General features: G+C 38.9%; 1 protein-coding gene across 18 annotated transcripts in view; it reads right to left on the minus strand.

Moving 5' to 3' along the window:
• FOXP1 (forkhead box P1) overlaps positions 1-19,377 on the minus strand; it is a 666,401-nt gene that overhangs the window by 510,482 nt on the left and 136,542 nt on the right. For 6 of the 18 annotated variants that reach the window (XM_083354300.1, XM_083354290.1, XM_083354295.1 and 3 more), the window contains one exon: positions 12,310-12,453. The exons of the other annotated variants lie outside the window; for them this stretch is intronic. The gene's annotated coding sequence lies outside the window, so the exon portion shown is untranslated. The remainder of the gene's footprint in view (positions 1-12,309; positions 12,454-19,377) is intronic. 18 annotated transcript variants of the gene reach the window in all.

Below are 19,377 nucleotides of genomic sequence, written 5' to 3' on the forward strand. Positions count from 1 at the left end.
AAGACCCTATGACACATTAATTCAGGGTCCCAAGTATAGGTGTTACATAACATTTCTCTCAAGCATAACCAGTGGCCTCAAACAATCAAGAATGTTCTTTGTTTCCTTTCTTTTTCTTCTCTCTCTCTCTCTTTTTTTCTTTCAGTGAAATGATCAAAACTTGGGGTGGGGGACAGCATATCCTGCGTAAAACCGCATCCTGAACAAGCATCACCACGATTCATTGTAAATAAATATTCTCTCCTTGCAGCACTTCCGTCAACTGTCATTGCCTTGGCTCCAATCACCTTTCAAGTCCAAACAGGATAGCAGAGAAAAGCGAGTGAGATGGCAGATATGAGGTTTAATTTGCTTTTTCCTGCCGTTTTCTTTGGCGGTGTGCTACAATTCTTTGGGACTGCCAGCTGCCTGGAATCACTCCTGGACCCATTTTTTTCCTGTTAACCTTCATAATTGTATTATGATGGGCAATCCCACAAACTGTGCTAGAAAAGCTGTAAAAGAGCTTCTTCCTCCTTTCCTCCCTCTTCCTCCTCTCTTAGATAAGCAACCAGATTTTAAAAAAAAACTATTGTCGCTTGCAGACAGAGATGCCAAACTGCAAACTGCTGGAGAGGTTTGGCCACCTATCACTCCACATTTAAGATAATACGCTGCAGTGTTAAAAATAGAAAAGAAACATTAAGGTGAAAAGGGGGAAAAAGATGATTAAAATCTAAAATGAGAATTTAAGCAACTCTCAGGCAGATCAAAGATACCACATCGATAGTGCTATGCTAGAAACAAGTTATTACTAGACAAAGGGAGGCTTCTCTGGGCTTACAGAAAGTATTGTGGGTCTTTACCTACTGTACTTATCTAAATAAATAGTGAAAGTTGTGCATTGAAAGCTATGACATGTGTGCAAAAACAAGAGGAAAAAACAGACAGTGTGTTGAAAGCAGGATGTTTGTTGTAGGTGTAACTTCTCATAAACATCATTCATGCAGGATGTTATAGCACAGTCGAGTCCCTGCCCTGGGGTGGTGAGAAACAGCCTTGGCAGACATATCCTAAAAGAGGGTGGGGTGGGTGGGGCACACTCTGATGCACAGAGTCCCCTCCCGACAGCTATATCCAAGCAGAAAAAGGAGCAATTTAATTAATAAAAAGAAAATGATGCATTACACATGGGAACTTATTATGAATAAGCTTAGATGTCTTCAAGGCCTCTGTGAAATCATGTTCTCACAATTTGCTCTTAAGATATGACTTGATATCCTGGCAGCTACCTCTTCTAAAAATGGCTCATTTTCTATGAGACTGGTTTGAAAAAGTGTGATCTAAGGCTAGTGGTTTTTTTTTGTTGTTTTTTTTTTTGCTTTTGTCTCTTGGGAAAATATAGTGGAAGTTCCTAACAATTACAATCAGCAGATTTTATGCTGAATCTCTCTCCCTTGATTTTAATCATTCAGCAAATCCTGTACAAGCAACTTTAAATCACTATGATGTCTTCATCCTGGTAATCATTATTGGTGTAATAAAAACATTAGAAAAAGCAAAGGGGTTGCTTTCATATACACTCTCTCTCTCTCTCTCTCTCTCTCTCTCTCTCTCTCACACACACACACACACACACACACACACACACACACACACAAACACAAACATCTTGGATACAATCTCCTATATGCAAGGCACTTTGCTCCACTATCACTGTCCCTGTACAGTGAATTATTGAGAAGTGGTGGCTTATATCAAGCATTAGAGAATTTTCTCCCTACTACTGCAACAGTTCAGAATTTTAGGTGTGTACCAGTAGGTAAAAATTGTCTGTTTGTAAAACAAGTTGCAACCATAGTTTATCACATGGTGGCAATAACGAAGTACAATGATTTAAAGCAACTTCTCATAACCCTGTTGCTCTCCCTAATGTGTTAATCTTTAATTCCTATAAACTTCAGCCAACACAGGCAAGGGCAAACTTGGAGACATTAGAAACTGAAGCCCAACACATCTTGAATACGTTGTGCTGTGGTGAGTTCTTGTATAAAGTTGTCATACATGGAAATTAGAATATAACAGATGGCTGCGCTCATTCCATAACATTTCATTTATTTATTTGTTAATTTGATTTATGTAGCTCTTCATCTCACATTCATGACTCTGGGCAGCTCAAATAATTAAAATAACACACACACAGCGAAGCAAAACGTAAACAAGACTGCTTATTTCTTCTTGGGTCATCCATTGTATTCCACTCTCTATTTTTCCAGTACAGAGTTAAGCTGTGAGTTCAATAGAAATGACAGCAATAGCAATAACACTTAGACTTATATACTACTTTATAGTGCTTTACAACTCTCTAAGCAATTTACAGAGTCAGCCAATGGCCCCCAAAATCAGAGTCCTCATTTTACCGATCTCTGAAGGGTGGAAGGCTGAGTCAACCTTGAACCAATCGGGATCAAATTCCTGGCAGAGGGCAAAGTTAGCCTGTACTATTGCACTGCTGCATTTTAACCACTGTTTCACCACTGTTCAAGGACAGATTAGGTCTTGACTATAAAAGTTTGGAGGATTATTAGATATCAAAGAAATATAGAAAATTCTAATCCTTTGCTTCTATCCAGTAGTCTTCCAGATTTGACACTCAAGATATGTTATGTAATTTTTTAAAAAAAACTTAAAGGAGTAAGGATGTGAGAATGCAAGTTAAGAAAAGGCTTTCTACACATATGCTAAGAAAAGTTGACTCTTTTCTTCCAATAAATTGTGATTCAAGAATTTCAAGGCCATCTATACACTAACAGTTTAACTTAAAATATAGATTGCCTTCGGCTGAGCAATCATCGAGCATGATGGATGCTGGTGAAGGAAGGAAGTACAATCAAGCAGACATTTGTTTGTTTTAAACTTTGCAGGCATCCAACTTTCTTCAAGCATGAGGATATCACAATCTAGTTTCTCTCTCTGTTATGTCTTCAGAACTTGTTATCTTTATTAATATTAGCCTTGAAGCAATAGTAGATGAAAGCTTGAGTTATCCTGAGCTAGTTCTATAGCTAGCAAAAGAACTTAGAAAGATATTAATATGTTCATATTAATGAAAAAGTCATATAAAGCTAAAAGGTTGGGAAGCTCATGTACACTCCCAGGTTTGGCAATTCTACACTTCCCATTAAGCATTTACAAAGCTGTGGTCATGGTTAAAGATCTTTGAAAACCAATCTGGTAAGGATGTAATAAATTAAGAAACAGTCTACCTGGGGTTGGGGAGGTCACCGCTCACCAAATCCTTTTTGATTTTGTATTTTAATTATTTGATGAAAACACCTGTCCGTAGGTTTAAACTATAAAGCTACAAAAGACCACTGATCAATAAAGGTATTTTTCAGCAAAGTAACAAAAAGATGTATGTGCTCAGAGCCAGTTTGCAACATTTTGGCAGAACATTAATCCCTAAGAAATTCAGTTCCTCTCCTCCTCTGTCATATATGCGTCTATGAAAGACTTTTCCCTTTTCCCTTACTTATTTTCTCACAAGGGCAATTGAAAAAAGAAGAATTATCAACATCAGAAATAACTGATATATGCAATACCCTCATGTGGTTATTCTTGAATCTCCCTTAACTTATTAGAAATGTAGGAAGTAATAAAAGAGAAAAAGAAATGGCATAGTATGAAATAAAAATGACAACAAAAGGAAGAAATGCCTGGAAGCTGTGGCCCAACAAATCTTGATTGCAAAACTCTGAATAAATAGCAGATGGCAGCAAAGACAGCATTTTTTTGTCATCTAGTGGTTCTGCAAATTTTTGCAACCTACATAGTGAGAAAACTTTTTTTGCATTAAAATTATGGCCTAGTCTAGGGCCTTTCCGAGCAAAGTGTGAGTGAGAGAGAGAGAGAGAGAGGCTTTTGTGAGGGGCTTTTGCAAGCAAAGTGTGAGTGAGTGAAAGAGAGAGAGAGAGAGAGAGAGAGAGAGAGAGAGGATTTTGCGAACAAAGTGTGAGAGAGCAAGAGAGAGGCTTTGGGGAGCAAAGTGTGAGGGAGTGAAAGAGCAAGAGAGTGAGCGAGGGGCTTTTGCAAGCAAAGTGAGTGGGTGAAAGAGTGAGACTGAGTGAGAGGCTTTTGTGAACAAAGTGCGAGTGAAAGTGAGAGAGTGAGGGGCTTTTGCGAGAAAAGGATGAGAGAAAAAGGGAAAAGTGAGGGGAAGAAGGAAAAAAGAAAAGAAAAGGCATAGACTTCTGACTTCCTCTGTTGCAGTAGAAGGAAGCATTAACATTGAACCTCAATGTTTTACTTTTCCTTATTATAAACTGGCCATTTCTATAATAATAAATGAATATAACCAGTAAAGCCCAATTCCTCCCCCCTTTTTTTAGTCATCAAGTTTCTGACACCTTGCTAAGCACTGGTGGTACTCGAATATTGTCAAGTCCTAAAAGTAGTACAATCTGTGAAAAGGTTGAAAAGCCTTGGCCTAGTCTACCAAATATGCCAATAATTATCATATGCCTTTACCAAGGCACTGTGCATACCAGAAAAACACAATAGCTGTAACATTCAATTCAATAAAATAAATTCTTAATTGAACAATCAATGACAAATGCTAACACTAAGACAAACTAAGTATAACAACCACACAGTGTGTTCTATATGACAAAGCAAATTTAAATCCATAATAAAATAAAATGGGTATCAAACCAGGATCTATCAATAAAGGTAGAGTAGATAATTTGGCCCTGCATTAACCCACTAATCTGAAATAAAACTTCTTTAAATTCCAACTTTCACAAGAGACAAAGCTAAATCCAGCTTTCTCAACTGGAAATGAATATGTATAGTTTAATATTATTGTTAATGGATGATTATGACTGGAAAAGAAATTACTATAAACTGTTAAGTAATGGTTCTCAGACATAACAAACCACGTTCAGAAATCAGCTTGGACAGATTTAAAGCCACTTGAGAAATTTTACTCATACAGTGCTTATATAGTAAATGTAAGTCCCAGTGGTTTTGGAAATGACTTTTTATACTCTGAATTAATTCATGTGAAAACCATTCAAACACATCCCCTCAAAAACCCAGACCTAACTTTTCACTGCACTTAGTCCAACAGCACTGAATATTTTCAATAACACAATTGGGTTGAAGAACATAACAAAACTATGTTATGCCCTAATAACACAGCTATCATTTATAATTTCCATTTACTATTGTTCAGGCTAGCCTTACCTCCAGATATCTTGAGACTGCTTAGTGTAGAGAACGTAGATGTTCCTAACCATCATGCTAACAGGAACCAGGAACCAGCGGTTCCGGTATATCTTCAACTCTCTCTTGAATAAAAGGAATTTGCACATACATATCTCATTTGCTATTCTATTATATATTTTGGAGAGGTTAAATAATGTTCTTATTACCATCTCAGAAGTGATATAGCTTGGAATTTGGGATAAGATATTTTTGGGATAGATATTTTATACAATCATGCATTTACAAACTGAATTAATAGCGAATAGTGAATGGGATGTTAACCAGAGCTAATTGATTGAATATTGATTACTGACAATAGTACACCTTTATGTTAACTTTTAGATAGTTATTTTTCTCACAAAATGTCTTACTTTCATTAAAAAAAATGCTACTTCAAGCACTATACTCACAGATATTGAATATTTTATCCCTTCCCATTATTTGACTGAAGAAGCTATCATGAGAAATATATTGTATTTCCAAAACACATTGCTAGGATATGTGTACCAAGAACATGGAACGGTGAAGGTAAATCTATGACATGCCAGTATTCACAAACACCTGATAATTATTTTTGAAAGCATACCCCATTCCGGTGTTATTTTTGGAGGTTGCAAAACCCATACAGGAATGGGTTGTGTTTTTGCACAGCCTCAGGAAGTCACACGGCCTTGAGACAATCTAAAAATTGCATGAGAATGGGTCATACTTCCCAACAATTTTTGGAGGCTACAGAGACTGCAGAAGAGCATTCTCTGAAGCCACTTCAAGAATGAAGGCCTTGTGTAACCCGGAGCAGCCTGAGGTGGGCCACTAGGGCCCATCAACAAAAAGAGAACACCACCCGAAGGTAAGTGGCGCACAACAGATCACGGGAGTGCTAGGCTGTAGAAACAATTGTGCCATTCTCAAGGCTCAAGGTGGTCCTTTTGGCAGCAGTAGCACAAGGGATGAAATCAAGGCCCAGACCTCTACTTCAGGCCCAGCCTCAGCGCTGCCACTGAGTGCTGCAGTCAGGATGATCTAGGAGGTGGGTGGAAATAGAGAATTGTTTATCTTTTGCTTGGGGTAGGGTTGACACACTAGTAGAGTTAAATTCGGATTTTCCTTAGTTTTGACATGCCAAGCCCAGAAGGTTCACCATCCTTAACCTAGGATATGTGCACTAAGGACTGATTATCCATTTCTGTTCAGCCATAAAGGCACACCCAACACCGCTAGAAGCAACTGGATACTTTGTCTAGGCTCTAGAACAAAGGTGAATTTCTTCTTGTTGCAGGTTTTCATATAAGCAATGGAAAGCATATGTTAAACATATTAAATGGATTCCCAGTTAAGAAGGGAACTTGGATTAAAATGTTATTTCTAGCCTACCGGTATATATCTTATGATATTTATTAGATGATACCTAAATTGGCAATAACAATAAGGCCCCAAAAAGTAAATAATAAAGTATAATGAAACACAACAGAAAAAAGCAGCTATTCAAATATTAAATAAAAGTTTTATAAAACCTCAGAGAGTTCCCATTCATAAAGATTTTTTTCTCCCTGTATTTGTTCTCCCTGTATTCACAAACCAACTGTACATTTTTCAACTGTACATTTGCACAATGATAATTAAACCCATGCAGTGAGTAATCCATATTTTTCAATCACAAAGAACTACTAGAAATAAATAAAAGCTAAATATATTCACACTTCATCACACATAATATAGCATGGCAATCTATGTTATTAACTTTAAAAACAATAAATGTTGGCTGTGCTACATGTTAAATGAAGACATCATTTAATTGTTTTCATGTTTGCTACTTCTATGAGGAAGAAAGAATACACTGAGTCCGTGTCTTAAAGCAACAAGAGTAATTGCACATATCACAATTATGAGCTAAATGTGTCTTTGCTTATCAGAAGGTTGCAAAAGGGGAATGCATGACATAAATACATGGCACATAACCATGGGGCAGCTCCAACAGTTGTGTGAAAAACAGTCGTAATTCACTTTTTTCATTGCCTTTGTAACTTCGAATGTTCACTAAAGGAATACTATAAGTTGAGGACTACCTGTACACTGTTTATTGCAAGAAGGTGGAGCTATCTCTGATACTTTGCAGATTTATCTCTAATTATGTCTGCATTACTGAGCTATGAAATAAGACAGTATAGTATATTAAGGCATATTCAGCTCTTTTCTTTTTTTCCTTAATGTAATACTTTTTACTGTCTGATAAACATATACAGTACTTCCTGTTGGTCTTTTTAAAAAACAATGAGAAATTATATTCGAATAGAGCTCTCAAAATATTATTGATAACACTTTTTTTTTCTAAATGTGGAATCCTCAGAGAATGCTCACAGGGAAAAAAATACTGTGTGAATTATAGTGTTGGCTAACAAACAATTGTCCAAAGTACTTCTCTCCTCTCCCCCCTTTGTACAAGCTAATATGCAGTAAAGCAAGTATTATTATCTATCTAGCCTCATTTTCAAGTTAGGGACACTTCTTCTATTTCACGTCCCATGAAAGAATCCACCTATTTTATATTGGAAATCCTCACATGAATAAAACTTTATGGTGCTACAGGCATTTAGTCTTCCAGTGACATTCCCAGCCATTCAGTTCTGCAATTCAATCAAAACCAAATCTCAAAATCCTTTCCTCACCCAAGCACTGTTTTCATATGCTCGAGTCTGGAGTGAGGATAACTGCATCCACACTTTCCCCCAAGCAATGCTTATATTGTTTTATTACAGTTCAATGAGTGAAGTTCAAAATTGCATATTGCTGCTTAGAACTGTGGGTTGTCTGTATTACGCATGGACACAACTATTGCCCACCAGGCTTAAAATCACTCGCTGACTGCTCTGGAAAGAAAAATTGTGAGCATTCATGGTATAGGAGAATCTGCCTCCCAGATCTAAAGAGGATGAGGTTAACAGATCAGTCCTCTTATAAAAGGATTGTGAAAGCTCTACGAAACGCAACTCAGATGTGCTCAGTGTTAAGCATGTTGCCACCGGACATAAAACGAAAGAAAACCCAAACACACACTTTACAGTCTCCAAAAACCTTGCAAGGAAAAGATAAAAGACTGGCATTTTTTTTAAAAAAAGAATCTCATGGAATTTTTATATCTGTTTAGATAAAAAAAAAGTTCCATTTAAGCAGATGATTTAAAAAAAAATCTCATTCCCTCCTTATAATCTTTTCCTGAAACAAAAGGATTAAACACAAAGCTAATTAAATACAATTTAATCAGATGAACAATGGGCAATTCAAAATCCAGCAGTTTAAAACTCTTACCCAGCACTAGGTAGTAGGTAAAAGAGATAAGATCAATAGGGAAAGTATTTTTATCTGACACTTATGGGGGTCTTGAATTAAAGAATGTGTCAAGAGGTTCCCCCTTCCTATGCTAAAATCACAACTGTGAGAAAGCAATATGCATTAGCATCAGGGAAATGGGTGAATAACTGATTACATTAAATAGGAGTATGTTATGTTAAGTATTAGATAATCTATGCAAAGCTAACACACACAGGCATATGTACACATATATTTCAGCAAAGTAGAGTGAGCATTCAAACATAAATGCTATGGAACACCTCTGATTTGAAGAGGAAAACGTTCAAAAGATGCCCTTAAACGCAATGTGTATTTCCCCTGGATCACTTTTCAGCTTGATCCTGGGAAAATGTAGCTATTTAAGGAAGTTTCACAGGGTGCTGCATGAGTTCCCACCTTTATCTCTGGATTTCCCTTTAAATCCAAAACTCTGCACAATATAAGCTGCTAAATTCTCCTAGCAAGAACTACTGTACACATGGATGCTGACGTTTAAATTCAATGCCACTAGGCAAAGTTGATGCTCCTTAAACTATCACCACCCCAGGCTTTGGCAGCACATCTGATCTTTTCTATGAACAAACATATACTAAATGACAGCAGGCCAGGTAAAAGCAAGTAAGCAAAATAGCCCTTGGCTTCCCTAAAGGGGGTAGAAATTCCTCAGTCCTACATAATGCTTATTTTTTTTCCCAAATTGCCCCCTCCCCTTCAGCAACTCCCTTGCTAATTGGGTCAAATCTGCTGTATAAACTTTCTGTGTCCCAAATTCCAAGCCCTTCTGTCATCCTCACAGCCAGAAAAGTGAACACAGATGGATTCTTCTGCCTTCTAGCAACCACCATCTGGAAATATTAACTGGGATTGGAACAACAGACTAGTTGGCTGAGTCAGACAAAATGCCTATCTAAACTAGCATTCTATCTTCATACATATTAACTATGGGAAGTTGATAAGCAAGTGATGGCTGAAATCAACAATCAAGACCACCCTAGTCACTGAATTTCTACAATTCCCTTTTAAAACTATCCAGTTATACACCTATCTGCATGCCATGGAAATAAACTGCATAGTTCCAATATAACGTATGTGATTTTTCCCCCCATCAATTCTGAATCCCCGAACATTCATCTTTTATTAGACTTTTCCAATATCACAAGAGAGGATGAAAAACATTTTCACATCTTTCTACTTGTACACCATTTTGAATTTTTGATTTGAATCTTTCTGCATACTTTCAAAACTTGCTTCAACTCCTTTTAGATTTCCAGTTGCCTTTTTTGTGTGTGCATTTAATGACTCACAAATTGTTATTTACCACAGTTCTCTTTAGGTGTTTAAACCCATGCAGAGCTTCAGACTGGATAGGGAGCAGGGCTGTGCATGCCCTTCCACTAAGTTTCTGGCATATAGCCAATAGGTCTCAAAGCGAGCTGTACTCACATCTGTTTAAGCGTAAATTCAGTTTTCTGTGCAGTATGAGATCCTAATAAATTCCAGATTATGCAGAGAACAGTAATTGCATATAATACAAGCAATTGAATGCACAACTGCCCATCAGATTTCCCAGTTGAATGCTTAAGAGATTGTGAAGAAAAAGTAGTCAGATGCCCCATTTTCTACCTTTTTTTGAATCTTCCATACATCCATCGGACTGCCTGAAGTGAGTTTAGAAAGCCAGTTCCAAATTAAAAGCATGTATGGGCGATCATTTTTTAACTAAGAGCTGCAGTCTTCATTTCAGTAATGTACCAGAAGGGACACTGCAACAGCTGAATAGGACGCAGGACCAAGAAGGTAGAACCAGGACAAATCCCAAATTTGATTGAAATTTAATTTTAATTTGAATAAAGCTGAATTAATTGACTGTATCTAATATAATTACCCATCGATTATTTAACAATTTTCCTCTTCTGTCACATTCAAGCTGCCAATCAGCAATATATGGAAAGGTTTTGGTGGAGAGGTGAGGAGGGAAACCATGCTGCTATAGAATAGAATAGAATAGAATAGAATAGAATAGAATAGAATAGAATAGAATAGAATAGAATAGAATAGAATAGAATAGAATAGAATAGAATAGAATAGAATAGAATAGAATAGAATAGAATAGAATAGAATAGAATAGAATAGAAACTTTACACTAATCAGCATACATTAAAATGAAATTTCATTGTATTCAGCTTTCAAAAAATATCATTTTGCATATATCCACATATCCACACATATATATGACAGAGAAACATCAGTCTAGTTCAAGCGTGTGTGTTGCAAAATAATATACCGTATTTTCCGGTGTATAAGACGACTGGGCGTATAAGAATACCCCTGACTTTTGAGAAGATTTTCAAGATTTTTCATCTTATACGCCGGAAAATACTTACATGCCAGTTGCCAAGTGTCCGACACAAGCCCGATTCAGATTCAGCCCCGTCTGATGCAAATGGTGCAAAGCCACACGCTCTTCCAGGCCAGACTCTGCAAACAGCACGCCAGAAGCCACAACCACCGCGGGAACTCTGAGTCCCCGCCTTTCGGCAGCCTGCACAGCCAAGCGCGATTCGGCTTTGAGATAGCATTTACAGACGGAGCAGCCGCCGCGTCTGGAGCCAAGCCCCGTCCAGGAGACGGTTGGCCAGGCGGGCCCGGAAGATGCGCTAGAGAGCCGGGCTTCGGGCGGCCATGCCGAGGCCGGCTGGCAAGGGCCGCTGCATGGTCTGCGGGCAAGAGGGGCACCAAGTACCGCTGTTCCGCACTCTGTGACCAGGCAAGCGATTCTTCCGGTCGGCGCGGGTCAGGCGGTGCCTCGGCAGGAGCAAAGGTGCTCCCTTCCTACTGTCGAGCAGCGCGCCTCTGGGGACCGCCTGCCCCTCCTCTTTTCGGGGACCTGACAGCCAGCATTGGAAGCACAAGCATGGCCAGTCCTACAGAAAGCAATGGCGGCGGCTGCAGTAGCCGCCCCAGAAGCTGACGAGAGTTTGCCCTCCATGACCCGTTCGCCATCGGCCGCTTAACCACGGGTCGCAATCGCCTACCTCCATTCACCAAGCGATCCCACCGTCCAGCAGAAAAGAGAAAAGATCAGAGAGGTGAATAGTATTTTCCGGCGTATAAGACGACTGGGTGTATAAGACGACCCCCAACTTTTGAGAAGATTTTCATGGGTTAAAAAGTCATCTTATACGCCGGAAAATACGGTATATAATAAAATTATGAGACTATTTAGATGACTGCATTCTCAATTCTTAACAACTGCTTTACAGCTCATTTCAAAGTGCTTTCTCAAAAGATTTTAGAGAGGTATCCTGCATATGTCCAGTGTGTTGCCACTTATACAGATAGTCCTTGACTTCCAACAGTTCATTTTCTGACCATTCAAATTTACAACAGCACTGAATAAAGTGACTTATCACCAATTTTCAGTTACAAATTTTGCAACATCGCCATGGTCACGTGATCAAAATTCAAATGCTTCGCAACTGGTTCATATTTATAATGGCTGCTGTGTCCCAGGGTCATGTGATCTCTTCTCGCAAACTTCTGACAAGCCAAGTCGATGGGGAAGCCAGATTCACCTAACAACCAGGTTACTAATTCAGTGATTCAGTTAACAATTGTTGCAAGAAATATCGTAAAATTGGGCAAAACTCACTTAACAAATGTCTCACTTAACAACAGAAATTTGGGGTTCAATTGTGGTCATAACCTGAGGACTACCTGTATAGGATGAATCTGAATGAGTCCTCACTTCTGACTTTCTTGTTTCCTTTGGCCAGTGCTAGACTTTATATCCTGGACTCCTTGGAATAAGGACCTCTTTTAATGTTGAGACCATATAAAGTTTCAGGTGCAATGATGTCACTACAAGAATAAAAGTGAATTGTCTTAGTTAAGTAAACTAAGTAAAGAATAAAAATGTCAACCTTTCAAAGATGATAAAAGGTGTTTTTTCCGTTAAAAACATTCATTTTCTTGCTGACCAGGTTTGTAAACAGAAGCTTAAGGAAAGGAAAGATCACAAGGTATCCTAGCCATCTCATTTGAACCAAAAGAACGTGCTGTGGTTAGACAATGGATTGGGACACCAGAGATTACAGTTCAATTTCTAACCACAGACAGATTATCTCACAACGACATGTCACAATTCTCCTACATTTATGATGGGCACAAGTGTTCCAAGCCCACAGATGTTGTGAATTGCTCAAATATTGCAATATTACTGAAATGCTGACAAATAAAATGAATACATTATTTTATTTCCCACATTATTTTATGTTTGACATATTTGCTCAGCAGGAGCCCTGGCAGTATCAGCTAAAGATTCAGGTTTGGAGAGATGCTGCTATGTAAACCATGTTTTTCCTATACACAAACAATTAGGAAGCTTTTTTGTTTGCTTATAAAGTACTGTTTCTAGCATAGATAAATAAAAGAATATTTCAAAAAAAAAATATGGAAAGTTATAAATTGAGATAATCATCATACACGTGAAAATGATGTGGTTAACGTTGGAAACTGAAATGCCCTTATAACTAATCATAAACGTATAAATGATTATATGTCACATCAAGTACAAGGAAGGCCAGCGTAGTATAATCAAATAAATGTTACCTACAACTTTGGGAAACAAGGACCAAACCTCTACTCAGTCATACTGCTTACTTATTAACTCATGGTCTCTATGTACAGGACTAAAAATGGATAAGTTCCATGTGCTGAAACTTCAATGGTACTCTGGAACAGAAATTACATTAATTAATAAAAATTACTATACACATGTTTGAGGAGAAGAAGACACAAAAAACATCTAAAGTGAAAAACTGAATGTGACTCCTGATATGTCCTCTTCAGAGACAAAAAATGATCCCAGAGTGAACAAAATAAAAAAAATAAATCTTCATCCTAGTGGATGACTGCAGAGATATGAACACTCCTGAGAGCCCGGGATTCTGCCTTTAAGGCAGGGGACAGGGACGCATACAGAGAGGCCAGGGCAAATCTCAGAAGAGGCATTAGGATGGCAAAACAACAATACAAACAAAAGGTGGAGAACCACTTAGCGAATAACGATCCAAGGCAAGTATGGCAGGGACTGCAGCACTTAACCAAATATAAGGGCAGCACAAGGAGCATGGCAAACACCGATGCATTGTTGGCTGAGGAGCTGAATATCTTCTTCGCCCGCTACGAGGTTAAAAGACCAGACCCCGTAGCCTTTGCTGGCCGGCCTTCTGACTCTCAGCCACTCACCCTGTGTGAACACCAAGTGAGAGCTGTATTGAAGGCTGTGAATCCCTGCAAAGCCGCAGGCCCAGATGGGGTGCTGGGAATAGTGGTCAGGAATTGTGCCGATCAATTAGCAGGGGTCCTGACAAGGATTTTTAACATCTCCTTGCAAACAGCATGTACCATCATGCTTGAAAGCAGCTACCATTGTCCCAGTCCCCAAGAAAACTGCAGTTGAGTGTCTGAATGACTACAGACCTATTGCATTAACGTCTGTAGTCATGAAATGCTTCGAAAGATTGGTTCTCCAACATCTTAGGACATGCCTCCCACTGGACTTTGATAAACATCAATTTGCCTACAGGGGAAATAGGTCGACAGATGATGCCATAGCTACTGCTTTACACTCTGTAGCAAGTCATCTCGAGAGACCTGGAAGTTATGTCAGGATGCTTTTTGTTGACTACAGCTCGGCTTTCAACACCATTTTGCCGAGCATTCTGATCGAGAAGCTGACTGACTTGAAATTGTCCCCCACCATCTGCGATTGGATTCAAGACTTTCTTAGGGATCGGTTACAAACAGTGAGGGTCGGGTCTGCTTTGTCCACCCCCCTGAAGCTTTGCACCGGCACGCCACAGGGCTGTGTGCTTAGCCCCTACCTCTACTCCTTATACACTTACGATTGTGTATCATCTGACCCATCCACTATGATAATGAAGTTCGCAGATGATACAACTGTGGTGGGTCTTATTACAGGTGGGGATGAGACAGCATATAGGGGGGAGGTACAAAAACTATCCATATGGTGTAGTAACAACAACTTGCACCTAAACATCGGCAAGACGAAAGAGATGGTGTTAGACTTCCGGAGAAAAAAGGAGGAACCTGACCCACTTTACATCAGGGAGGACTATGTAGATAGAGTTTCCTCCTTTAAATTTCTGGGAGTCAACCTCTGTGAAGATCTGACCCGGAAAGTTAACACAACCCAGGTGGCTAGAAAGGCCGAACAGAGGCTTCACTTTCTTAGGGTCTTGCGGAAGAACAGAGTAGAACAACGGCTAATGACCCTCTTTTACCGGTCTACTATAGAGAGCGTCCTCTCGTATGGTATTGTGGTTTGGTATGCTGGTCTGACAGCCGCGGACAGGAAAGTATTACAGAGGGTGGTGAGCACAGCACAAGACTTTGTGGGCTGTTCCCTGACACCACTGGATGACATTGCCAGGGCTCGTTGCCTTGGAAGAGTGAGGAAGATTCTCAGGGATGACTCACACCCTGGACGGTATCTCTTTACTCTCCTACCATCTGGTAGGAGATATAGGAATATAGCCAGCCGTACCAACAGGCTGAAAAATAGCTTTTATCCGTGGGCTGTTAGGCTTTTCAATGGGACATAATCTCTGTGAACTTATTGAGCTTATTCTGTGAACAGAATTGACTTGGGAGGCCGGTGTGTGGTGTAGTTGGTTCACATGGTGTGGTAGGATGGAGGGTTTGTTGTCACTGTGTGTTGGGGGGTGAGAGCACAGGTGGAGGCTCAGCTAATCTCAATGTACACATGTTGTACTTTGACAATAAAGGTTTATTGTTTTCCCACAGAAATGGAGTCTGCTTTTTGGATCAACATATACCATTTCATGTGATCAAATGCAGCAGCTGGGTACAATTGCATGTTTTTCATGTCTGGGTTAATTGTGTCCTGTCACATTTGTTTTGGTCTTCATACAGGTATTTGCCATCAAGGTTAAAATGGTAGGCGTTCCAGGCAATGGTGTGGAGTTCTGCTCATAGAATTTGGTCATGCCATATTTTTCCACATTTTCTGTTACTAGTGCAAGGTCCAGCTGCTGCCAGACTATATCATTGCTAACACAGTAAAGAAGGGAAATGCCTAATGAACAACATAGCACGTGCATCTCCATAGGTCAGCACTTTTGGCCAGCATTCAGTACTATACAATGCTACTGGGTGAATTATGATATTATTTATTTTTTCCATCCTTTCAATCATGTCCAATTTTTGGAGGCTTCTTGGACACATCCCTGTAGTTTTCTTGGCAAGGTTTCCAGAAATGATTTAAAAGACATGTGGCCAATTTACTGTTTCAAAACCCCAGACCACTTCATAAAGACCAACGGGTTCAAATTCTTCCCACAAATAAGTAGGCAAGTTCATATTTTGGATACCTCCATAGGATCTGTACAGACCACCACAGAATCTGTACAGCTTGAATCCAACTCTGAGCAAATCCAAGCACCTTTATCTGGGAAATGGTTAGAATAATCATCACTGTGGTCCTGTAAACACTGCATTATTTTAAGCAGGGCTACTGACTGATTCTCTGCAGAATCATTACTTAGCCACAAAGGAAGTCCACCTCCCTCCCTTGTTTGCTGTTTCCCTTATATAACTATAACCAGGTGCTGGTCATTGGTTGGGAAGATTACTGTGCAGACCTCTGGCAATAAATCAGTTAAATTGAACCTTCACATTTCGCTTCTCATCCAAGAAGTTTCTTCGGTTCCCTGCTTCTTGATTAAGAAAGGAAACCTTTTCAAGGAAAAACAAAGAAAGTCCAGTTGCCTCTTGAAAAAGCACCTTTGGGACAACCATGACCTGGATGACTGAGAATATCCATAGATATCTATGTTTAGCCATCAATATTGCCACACAGTTATACTAAGAAAGACTCTGACCTCCCTTTGGTGCTGTTCACTCTTCATTCCCCTCTAGGCATCTCTTATGCCACTTCCTCCCAAAATTCTAGGAGCTGTGAGTACGGAGAATTCATACCATACATGTTTCAGTCCATGGCCACTGGCACTCCTTCATTCCAAATGAACAACTAAGGCTTCAGTTGAAGCTTACATCACAACCCCCAAGCTCTCTCTGGAAACCAACAGGGTCCATCGGTCACTTGCGGTAAACCAACCAAATGGGTCCTACTTCCTTACAGCAAGGAGCAGCCTCAGAAAATTCCAAGGCCAATTGGGAATGATGTGCCACGACAAGGGAATGGTGATAATGTCCCCCAACTCAGAGTACACTGCTAATTCCCAGAGATAGAAATTAGGTCCATTATGAATCAGGCCAACTATAGCTTTACCAGATTCATGGTTGTCATGATGGCTTGGGTCATGAACATCCAAGCAGCCCCCAAGTCTGTACCTAAAGTCCCCTGGGGATCAGATTAAGGTCTCCTGGGGATCAGAAGCCTGGAGAATGCCACTGGAGCTCAGCTACAGACTCCGTATCAGGCAGAGAAGTTGCTATGCCGCAAGAAGGCTTGTATATTAGCAATAGTCCCTTCTGATCCCTATTGCACATCTTCACAGGTTCTTCAGAACAGCATCTTTAGAAGCCATATGAGTCTTTTGGATAGAAATGGCTGTACCTCCATTTTAGCCCCAGATTTGCAGCTGGTGCCATATATAAAACCCATCAGGAAACATCTATTGTCCCCGACCATGAAACCCAGAGTTTTGGTAATACAAGCAATGTCAGCCTTCTCATTCACAAGAAAACTGGGCAAGGAAGATAGAAAGGAGTACTATAGCATCTTTCAGCTTTAAATGTTTAAAAAGTATCCTACTGTAATACTACATTTTATATCAAACATCTATAATATTCTATGATCAATACCACAATGAAATATACATGAAGGAATTAAGTTAAATCTTTTGGAAGAAAGGGTTCTCAATTTTTTGAGAATGAGGATAGAAACAGTTAATCTGTGGAAATATATCCGGAGGTTTTGTTTTCAAAGCTATAACTCTTTCATCTTTTTTTTCCCCTTTTCCTTCTGTCCTTTTTTAATTCTAAAAGATTGTTGTGTGCTAACTCAACATTAATAGAAAGAAGGCAACTATCATGATATCTGTTTCCTTGTAGCAGATCCCAAGTAGCATTGGCTATGAATCTAACACTTTAAGCCAATTTCAACAAGAGGGGGGGGGGAAGAAATAAGATTAACCCATTCATTTTCTCTTCAGATTTCTTGTTTAGAGATAGATGAAAGACAAAAGTCTGAAAGAATAGTTCTCCTGCAATTTGTTTTGTTACATGAAATGCCTTACTAAAGGATAGTATAATAGTTTCTTATTTCATGCAAGATACAATCAACATATAATGCATTGACAGCCAGATGCTGGGGAAACTCTCTCAAGAAAAGCCACATAGTTTGAGTTATTTTAATTGGGATCCTTATGCAACATTTTAAGATCCATTGCAAAAGACAAAATATGACTTCTGCTTCTAAGGCAGATATTTCTCCTATAGTGGCATTAAACCATATAAACCATTCACGTTCCAAGAATTACTCAATTCTTACTACTCGTAAGCTTTTCAAAATACAATCACTTTTCAAGAGTCCTTGATTATATTACATTTAATTCAATACCTCTGGAACTCTTTTGATGAATCTCGGGTCAGAATCTCTAAAGTGTTAAAAAAGGAAAATCCTTTACTTTTTAACTCACGACTGCAGTGTACCTGACCTAAATATTCACATACAATTACATACACAGTGTGAACCGGAATGCAACCTTTGCCTTCTCTTGTTTCTGCAAATAACATGAAAAGCTAATCACACATCTTTATTTAAATGTAATTTTGAATACTTTTTATAACACTGTTTCTTTTTCCTTCAGCCTGCCAAAAACCCCACCCCATAATAATACAGCTTTAAAGCAATCTGTTCCGACGGACCGTTTTACTTATTCTTCAATTTTTTACCCAAATTACACAGGTATAATTATTTTGACACTGTAATGAAAAGAAAATGGGATTTGGGCACTGTGGGTTTATCTAATAACACTATTTCTTGCCAGACTTCACAGTGCTGACAGTCACAAAGAGTCCTGTCCATTCCAATAGGAAATATTTGATTTTACGGTAGGAACATTATTTATTTTCACCAAGTTGCTATTATCAGAAAGGATATGATAGCTGAATAATAAAAATGAAATCAAGAAATTCTGGTGTTTCAAGGTTTTATTTTTTTTTCCTGCTCTCACTTTTGACATTTTCTTCCCCTGGAGAGACAAGATAAAGTGCTGTCATAAATGGGTGACTTTTCTTGTCAAATGACAGATTTGATTCTCCATGGCAACCACAAATCAAGGTGCTAGTCTGAATTAAAGCTTCTCTTAAAAGGTGTCTTTATGTTTATAAAATGAATTTAAATTAAATGGGTATTAGGTACAGGGCTTTCCCCCTCCAACCTCAATTTATTTATTGACTAAGGAGCTCTCTGCAGTATGTAGCATATTTGCATTTTAAGGAAAGGAAACATATTGTCTTGGCAGATGTACCAACAAAGAAAGTTACAAGGTCATGCTACATATACTAGTTTATAGTGCTATGAATGGTACACAGATGGACAGTAAGCAGTTAAGAGGCACTTAAATACTAGAAAAAGCACAAAAATTACCTATGGAGTAACAGATGAAGGAAATCTCTTCTCATCCTGTAACATGCTTTCTTCCAGAGAGAGTTAATAAAGACTCATGTAATTGTCATAAACAGAATGCCAAAAGGGGGGAAAAACATAAT

Source organism: Vipera ursinii (assembly GCF_947247035.1).
Source record: "Vipera ursinii genome assembly, chromosome: 2".
NCBI classification, from domain to species: Eukaryota; Metazoa; Chordata; class Lepidosauria; order Squamata; family Viperidae; genus Vipera; species Vipera ursinii.